Source organism: Rattus norvegicus, chromosome 6, assembly GCF_021556685.1.
Source record: "Rattus norvegicus strain SHRSP/BbbUtx chromosome 6, alternate assembly SHRSP_T2T, whole genome shotgun sequence".
Classification (NCBI taxonomy): Eukaryota; Metazoa; Chordata; class Mammalia; order Rodentia; family Muridae; genus Rattus; species Rattus norvegicus.
In genome coordinates this window covers 33163408-33172314 of record NC_141539.1, presented here as the reverse complement: position 1 = coordinate 33172314, position 8907 = coordinate 33163408, and the positions used below count along the sequence as shown (strand labels likewise).

General features: G+C 46.3%; 1 pseudogene across 1 annotated transcript; it reads right to left on the bottom strand.

Moving 5' to 3' along the window:
* Positions 1-7516: 7516 nt before the first annotated feature.
* Positions 7517-8579, bottom strand: Yipf4l1 (Yip1 domain family, member 4 like 1; annotated as a pseudogene). Its single transcript, XR_015622246.1, has one exon. The product of XR_015622246.1 is annotated as a Yip1 domain family, member 4 like 1 (transcript).
* Positions 8580-8907: the final 328 nt, after the last annotated feature.

The window sequence follows — 8907 nt, the reverse complement described above, 5'->3', positions numbered from 1 at the left end:
CCAGATGGCAGAGAGCCCAACACCGGACACCCAACACCCCAGTACTAGGGGTCACCTCACCGGGAGAAAAGTCATTGGGATGAGACTGTAGCCCAACTCCGTTTGGGAGACCGGGCTCTCTGAGCCCTGAGGGTGAGAGCAAGCAAGTTCAGCTTGGCCCTGACCCCTGGTCTCCACGGAAATGTAGGAATAGCTGCCCTGAGGTAGAAGAAGCACATTGTGCCCTCCCAGGGCCCCTTGACAGAATAACAGCTTTCCATTGCTGTTTGAGGAAAGGCCCTCCAAAGGTTGGACTGGTGCCACTGTTGGCAAGGACACAGCAAGGGGCAATTTTTTTGTGAGAGAAGAAAGAGGAGACTAAGGGACCAGGAGTCCCCTTTTGCCTTCCCCTGGTAAGATCCTTTCTAGGCTGCTCTTGAGGACCAAAGAGCCTGGAGCAGAAGATGACTTTTCCCACCTCCTTCAGGTCCATCTGGGAGTTAACCCAGCACCTGTGCCTTCGTGTGTTGAGTTGTGATGCACTGGTGTTGGAGAGGAGAAGAGGAAAGCCCACGAGTAAGCATGGATGTGAGGTATAGAGTGTGTATCATGGGAAAGCAGGATGTGTACTGCCAAGCAGTCCCAGGGCCAGGGGTACACTCTGGGGCTCTGGATAAGAAAGGTCAGGAAAGGGCCTAAACTAGACGTTAGAATAAGCTGGATTCTGGGTGTGGGGGGGAGGATCTGGTCAGCTTCTAAGGGCAGAATTAGGACAGCAGGTGTGGTGGCACACACCTTAATCCCAGTACCTGGAAGGCAGAGGCAGATCTGTGGGTTGGAGGCTAGCCTGGTCTATGTGTCGAGTTCCAGGCCAACCTGAGTTACCCGAGATCCTGTTTGTTTTTTTTTTTTAAAGTTGAAGATGTTACACATGAGCTGGAGTCAAAGCCATTATTCTGAGAACTTCTTAGTCCCTGGATATGAAATATACTTATCTAGAGGTGATGGGGCCTGGGAGAATGGAGCCAATAAAACAAGGAGCACGAAAGTCTCGAGTAATGGCCAGCTTTAGTCAGAGAAGCAGCCGGTTCATACTCTGAGGGCTAAGAAGAGTCACATGAGGAACGTGCCCAATCACAAAGGCGAACGGGGCGAACGGCACATGGCAGGCACGCTGCATGCAGAGGGCAGGCACCAGGCGGTGGGCAAACTGCACTTGGAGGCCAAGCTGCGCATGGCAAACCATTTTTCCAAGGAGACATATCGCACCGATAATAATCAGTTAGAGTGAATAATCTGAAGTAAACTCACTCTTATCCAATACCCCTGAGAGGGGCCCACAAACACATTCTAAGAACAATTTTGTGTTTTGAAGAAAACTGAAACCACAAGAATCTTATCTTTTTCTCTTGGGGTTCTCTCACAAAAATTCTCTCTCTCTCTCTCTCTCTCTCTCTCTCTCTCTCTCTCTCTCTTTCTCACTAATGTTGGGAATCAAACCCAGGGTCTCACACACTAACCAGGTAGTCTGCCACTGAACCACACCCCAGACATGCTGGGTCCAAGCCAAAGACAAGATCCAGAAGGCATCCATGCGTGGCGCCTCTGGCCATTTTTGCAGAGCCACTCGAAGACTAAAGGTTCTGAAATTTCTCAGGATGCCCAGCAGCTGGCTGCACCACACTGGGATGTGGGAAAGGCTGAGGGGTGAAAGCATGAACCCAGTGAGCATGAGCAGTTACTTAACCTCTCTGAGCTTCTCAAAGGCCCACATCACCTCACTGGTGAGGGGTCAAGCAGATTGCAGAAGTTCCAATCGCTGTTAAGACTTCGCACGCACGCACACCTTTGATCCCAGCACTCCTGAGGCAGAGGCGGGTGAGTCTCTGAATTCTGTAGTGCAAATTCTAGAACAGCCAGGGCTACACAAAAAGATTACCAGTGCAAACACTGGGTCCACTTGCTATGCACAGTTCACGTCTGCCATCCCAGCACCCAGGATGCTGAGGCAAGGACCTCTCAAGGTTGAGGTTAGGCTGGGCAACTTAGTAAAAGGGCATTGGGCCTCCTTTGAGGACAGCCTGGTGGACTGAGGGAAGAATCCACAGATGGGTTCTGAAGCCATGAGCATGCTGAAGGAGAGTGTCCCTGGTGCCCCAGATGCTCTAGGGAAAGGGGAGGATCCACTGACCCTCGTCCCTGCCGAAACCCCAGGGGAAGCAATTTTTCAGGCTGTCCCATCCAGCTACAGCTGGGCCCCTTTATGGCATTCAGTGTGACCTCAAGGGCACAGAGGAATCAATTTGTGTGGAGAAGTGGAATGAAAGAGATTTCAATTGACCTTCGAATGGGGTTTTAATTTGCTTTATTACAGCCAAAGGGCCACGGTGAAGAGCCCCTTGAGACAGCTTTCATCCACTAATGCATGTATTAGCACAGCAGCCCACCACAGCCTACAAGGACTGCATGCCCTACAGAACAGAAGGGTCCAGGCTAGAGGCCCAAAGCTAGGGCATGGCCTCTCCCTGGGACAGGCTTTCAGTACCCTGAGGCCCAAGTAAAGTCAGAGTGTGGGAGGGAGAAGTGCGCGCAAGCAGGGTTCCATGCGTGGCTTTGATCCTTCCAGGCATTACATTCTATGGATTAAAATCAGCTCTAAAATGTGACTCTGAAGAAATGATGGTGGCTGAATGTGGTGGCTTCTGCCCGTAACGCCAACCCTTGAGAGAGGCTTGGGTAGGAGGACTGCTGTGAGTTCAAGGCTAATCTGAGCTACATAGCAAGACCTTACAGAAAAGGGGTGGAGGGGAGGGAGGGGGTGGGGGAAAAGGAGAGGGGGAAAGAGATGAGAAGAAACTGGGAGCATGGTCCAGTTGGCGTTTTTTACCTAGTACACAGAACTCTAGGTTCAGTCCTCAGCACTGCATGGAGCCAGGTGAGGTGGTCCACCTCTGAAACTCTAGGACTCTTGTAGTGATAATTCTGGAATTTTAGTTTCTTTTTAAAAAAGCACAGAAACATTATAGAAAAATGTTTTCATTTTAATCCCACATATGGAGATACAAGGACGTTTCGGATTGTTTGAAACAACTCACTAAGATTTGCCTCTTGCTCCAGCAGAGGTGTGGTTTTGCCAGCTACGATAGTTTCTGCCATTGTGTGACATTGAGAATTATGGGAACTTTTCAGAGGGTATGTAAGTGCTAGGGCCCCAAGAGAGAGGTGAGGTTGGTGGTTGTTTATGGAATTGGTTGTGGTTTGTTAGTAGCCGTGCTCAAAGAAGAAACAAAAGGGGTTGGGGATTTAGCTCAGTGGTAGAGCGTTTGCCTAGCAAGCGCAAGGCCCTAAGTTTGATCCTCAGCTCCGGAAAAAAAAAGAAGAAGAAACAAAAGGAAAGAAATTAGGTGGGGGATCTCATCCCCCCCCCATCCTTCTTTCTCTTCTATCTAGTGATAGGGGGTGAAACCTGGCAGGGAGGGAATTAAAGGTGGGAAAAAGAATCTACAAAGTTGGGCTGGAGAGATAGCTCAGGGGTTAAGAGCACTGACTGTTCTTCCAGAGTTCCTGAGTTCAAATCCCAGCAACCGGGGGTTGGGGATTTAGTTCAGTGGTAGAGGGTTTGCCTAGCAAGCGCAAGGCCCTGGGTTCGGTCCCCAGCTCCGAAAAAAAGAAAAAAGAAAAAGAAACAAACAAACAAACAAAAAAAAAATCCCAGCAACCACATGGTGGCTCACAACCATCTGTAATAAGATCAGATGACCTCTTCTGGTGTGTCCGAAGACAGCTACAGTGCACTTATATATAACAAATGAATAAATCTTTTTTAGAAAAAAAAAAAAGAACCCACAAAGTAGCAAAGACCAGCTTCAGGCTCTTGAAATGGGTACCGGAAGAGTGAAGAGTTCACAAATGTCTTCAACTATATAGTGACTTCAAGGTCATCTTGGCCTTGGCCTACATGAGATAGGAGGGAAGACAAAATATGGTCAATGGACACAACAAAGCTGTCTGAGCTCTGAGCCAAGGAGTTAGACATTTGTCCATCTGTCTCTGTTTTCCTTTGTATCTGCTAAAGTCTCCTCAAATGGGCTGGCCAACGATCTTTCTGCTTAATCCCAGAGAAAACTAGAACCAAGACAGACCTCTTGTTAAGTACCAAAACTTCTGGCAAAAGAATTTGGTGGATGGCCGGCCAGCCTGGGTCACAACCTCTGTCTGCATCACTCCTACACGCAGCGCCCATTGCATCATGATGGAATGGTGTGGTGCAAGGCCGTGTGACGCAGGGCCCTGCGTTAGAACATCACGCTCTTGTTCCCTGGCTCAAGGCGTAGGCGTGTTCTTCTGCAGAGCCTCTTGTGCCCTTTCCCAAGCTTGCCTTAGCTCAAACGCTCTTTTCAAAATGAGGGTTTGTTTCTGGGCAGTCAGAATGGACTTCCTGGAGGTGCAGTCTTTGCTGAAGATGTCCTGGATATTAGAGTCACACCAGACTCTCGCGGATGACGTCCCTGCAACCACTTACTCCAGACTGAGCTCGGGTGCCAGCAGTCACCAGTCTGACTCAGTGAGGACCACAATGGGCCCTTTGTGAGGCCCTCAGGCACTGACTGCTGCTCTTCCTCAGGAATGCAGAGTTCTCCAGCAGGGTCTAAGGAAAAGAGAGCAATGGAGGAAGGACACTGTTAATGCACATCCATTAGCGCAATGCATCATGGGAAGAGGCATTCAAAGCTCAGACTTGCCCACCTGCTGCTGGCCCCACAATGGGGCTTGAAGTGGCCTTTTTACAGGCACTCAGCTCAGTCCCTGTCTCTGTCCCAGCTGCCTAGGGTCCTCTGCTATTCTCATGCCTGCTGCTCAAAGGTACGGTGCAGCCTGGACTTCAAATCAAGCAGCCCAAACTGAGGTTCAGAGCTGCCTCCCTCCTGCTGTCCGGGGTGAATGACACTGGGCCCCAGCTGAGGCAGCTCAGTGTGACCTGCTCCACAACAGAACCAAGAGCCCAATGCTCTCTGCATGTACCAAAATCTTGAGAATTGATAGCATCTAGTCTGTAAGCCAGCTCCCGGGGGCAGCTGTTCTTGGTCCTTTAGCCCCTTATTTGAAAAAGCCAGTTGACTCCAAAGGTTTTGTTTGTTTGTTTGGCAAAGTATCAGTTATTCTTTTATTTTATAAATCAGCCCTGCAGGATTGCTTCTATCAGTATAGACACGATGCATTTCATTCCAACATAGCCAATAGATCAATAGTCAAGGATGGGGGCTGGGGATTTAGCTCAGTGGTAGAGCGCTTACCTAGGAAGCGCAAGGCCCTGGGTTCGGTCCCCAGCTCTGAAAAAAAGAACCAAAAAAAAAAAAAAATAGTCAAGGATGGGCATGGGGGCAAATAACTCTTGTCCCAGGTTGGACAACTGAAGTAGCCAGACTGGAACTCCAGTTGCAAAGGGCCTGATGCTCTCTTCTGGCCTCCACAGGAACCTATCCACACAGAGCATACATTCAATCAACACACAAATACAATCGCGTGTGTGTGTGTGTGTGTGTGTGTGTGTGCGCTCGCGCACACACACACACACACACACACACACACACACACACACACACTCAAACAAATAAATAAAAATAAGAGATTGTCAGAGAAAGAACTGGAAGAGCTTGAAGGGGCTCGAGACCCCATATGTACAACAATGCTAAGCAACCAGAGCTTCCAGGGACTAAACCACTACCTAAAGACTATACATGGACTGACCCTGGACTCTGACCTCATAGGTAGCAATGAATATCCTAGTAAGAGCACCAGTGGAGGGGCTGAGGATTTAGCTCAGTGGTAGAGTGCTTACCTAGGAAGCGCAAGGCCCTGGGTTCGGTCCCCAGCTCCGAAAAAAAAAGAACCAAAAAAAAAAAAAAAAGAGCACCAGTGGAAGGGGAAGCCCTGGGTCCTGCTAAGACTGAACCCCCAGTGAACTAGACTGTTGGGGGGAGGGCGGCAATGGGGGGAGGGTTGGGAGGGGAACACCCATAAGGAAGGGGAGGGGGGAGGGGGATGTTTGCCCGGATACCGGGAAAGGGAATAACACTCGAAATGTATATAAGAAATACTCAAGTTAATAAAAAAGAAAAAAAAAAGAAAAAAAAAGACTATAAAAAAATAAGAGATTGTTTGTTTGTTTGTTTGTTTGTTTGTTTGTTGAGACAGGGTTTCTCTTATAACAACCCTGGCTGTCCTAGAACTCACTTTGTAGACCAGGTCAATAGAGGACATCTTAATCATACACAATAGTAATAAATATTTTTAAAGGGCCAGCAGGATAACTTATGTGCTTAAGAGCACTTTTCCCTGGGGTTGGGGATTTAGCTCAGTGGTAGAGCACTTGTCTAGCAAGTGCAAGGCCCTGGGTTCGGTCCCCAGCTCCAAAAAAAAAAAAAAAAGAGCACTTTTCCCACAAGTCCAATGACCTCAATTCAATCCCTAGAACCTAAGGGAAGATTGGAGAGTACCAATTTGTTCTGGTTTTTTTGTTTTGTTTAAGATTTATTTATTTTATGTATGTAAATATATTGTAGCTGTCTTCAGACACACCAGATGAGGGCAACAGATACCATTACAGATAGTTGTGAGCCACCATGTTGCTGGGAATTGAACTCAGGACCTCTGGAAGCGCAGTCAGTGCTCCCAACCACTGGGTCATCTCTCCAGCCCCCTATAAAATTGGGTTTTGACCTCCACACATACACTGTGGTACATACTCAGGCTTGTGTGCACAGACTATAACAATAACTTTTAACTTTTTTTTTTTCAGCTGGAAAACATTTTATTTTCTACTTCATATAACATTGTTCAAGACCATATGACTTCAAAAGTCTCTTTCCTGTAACTTTTATGATTTAAAGGTACCACTTAAAAATATTTACTGATGCTATAAATATTATTTTTCCTATATATTAATGATTTTAATGAATGCCATACCCATTATATCTCTTGCTCCTTTGGTCAAAAAGAGAAACAGAAAACTTTAAAATAAAATGTCTAGACGTTCCAAACTGGTTTTTAAGAGAACATACACACAAACCGAATCTACACCAGCAACTATTAGTTAAAAAATTACACACAATTTACAAAGCAAATTTTAAGTTTTAAACAAAAAACAATGACCAAATTAAAGAAAATTTAAGCATCAGATTTAGTATCTTAAATTTTAGGCTATCCAGAAATATAGTTTGTGAATAAGAATTACTTCATAAGGGGTTGGGGATTTGGCTCAGTGGTAGAGCGCTTGCCTAGCAACCGCAAGGCCCTGGGTTCGGTCCCCAGCTCCGAAAAAAAAAAAAAAAGAAAAAAAAAAGAATTACTTCATAAATATATATGTATAAATATAAATAGGTATCTACAGGATATCTGTGGTGCCAGAGAAAATCCTTTAAAGAAAAAAATTGCACTTTTAGATTTTCAGGATGTTGTCAGATTTATCTTCAAGTGAAACACAGTTACCCATGCAGGTGCTTTTGGCACAAGTGTTCAGGTGAATATTGACACAATCTGAAAACACAACGCTTTTTATTTATTCGCGGAATATGAAGAACCAAACAGAATTCAGAATTCTGACCAAAAAAAAATCCCAGATAACTGCAATTACTTAAATACAAAAAAATATTGTTTAAAAAGACTTTAAGCCTGCCTCTCTATCTGGAATGTATAAAATTTTACTAGTAATTTTTTTTCCAATCCCTTCAGCAAGAATTCCCAGCTTAATACAAATGTAACACCATCTTTTTGATTCATGTACAACTTGGATCACACCCCAGTATATAAGGACAAAAAATAAATGTACAGTAAAAAGATCGGATAAATGAGCAGAGGCTTTTTGGTCTTGAATTCTTCACCTACGAGTAATGAAGCAGCACTGTAGGCAGCCCAAAACACGCCAAATAGTTTTATAAGTGTAGACACCATTTCAAAAGATCCAACCACTAAAAGTATAGGGGCTATTACAATGAGAGGAAGTAATGAATATCCTATAACTCCAAGAACTTGGCCATATGCAACTTCTCCACCAAGAACCCTAGCCAGTAAGAAAATTGTCAGTGAACCAAATATCCAAATGGTTATAATCCATGAGACCACCCTAAACTGTCCATATAATGATATCATGGAGAAGAACAGAACAACAGCCAGTGGACCCCAAAAGTCAGGATTGTCTCTCACCACTTGTCTATTAAAACCAAGCGATGGCATTGGCATCAAAACACAGCGGATTTTGTAGTAAATATCCTTTAGGTCAATGTCCAATTCTTCCAAAAGTGGCTTATTATCTTCAGGATCCTCATCTTCGACTTCCAAAAGCCAGCCGTAGCCTCTCTGTCTCAGAAATGTTGTTGCTGTAGATTCTTTGATGAAATCTCCACTTACACCGAGGTCTAATTTGACATCTGGAGCTGCTATAGAACCACTGAGATCTTCTGCGTCCCCCGAAGAGACAAAGGTGAAGTCCCCGTTGGCAGGCGCATAGGCCGGGGGCGGGCCCGGAGGCTGCATTCCGCTGGCCTGGGAGCCCGCGAAGGTGCTGGGGAGCGGCTGGGCCCGGGCCTCGGGGACGACCTGCTAAGGGGCGGCCTGCGAGCCAGGAGGCGCAGGCTGGGGCGAGGGTGGAGACGCGCGAGCCAGTCCACCCTGCAGCTCCTAACGAGGTCGCACCAGAGCCCAGCCGGTGGCGAGCACCCAAGCACCACCAACTTTTAACATTTTTAAGTAGAAATGTTCTTAAGGTAATACACAATGATGAAAAATGCTGAAAACTATTTTGTAATTCCTACAAAAATTATAAACTGTCAGGGCAGTGCATATCCGTAATCACAGCCCTGGTGGGGAGGGCTGAAAAGCTCTGAAGCTCATAGGCCGACAGCCTGCCTAACCAAGGGACTTCAGGTGCAG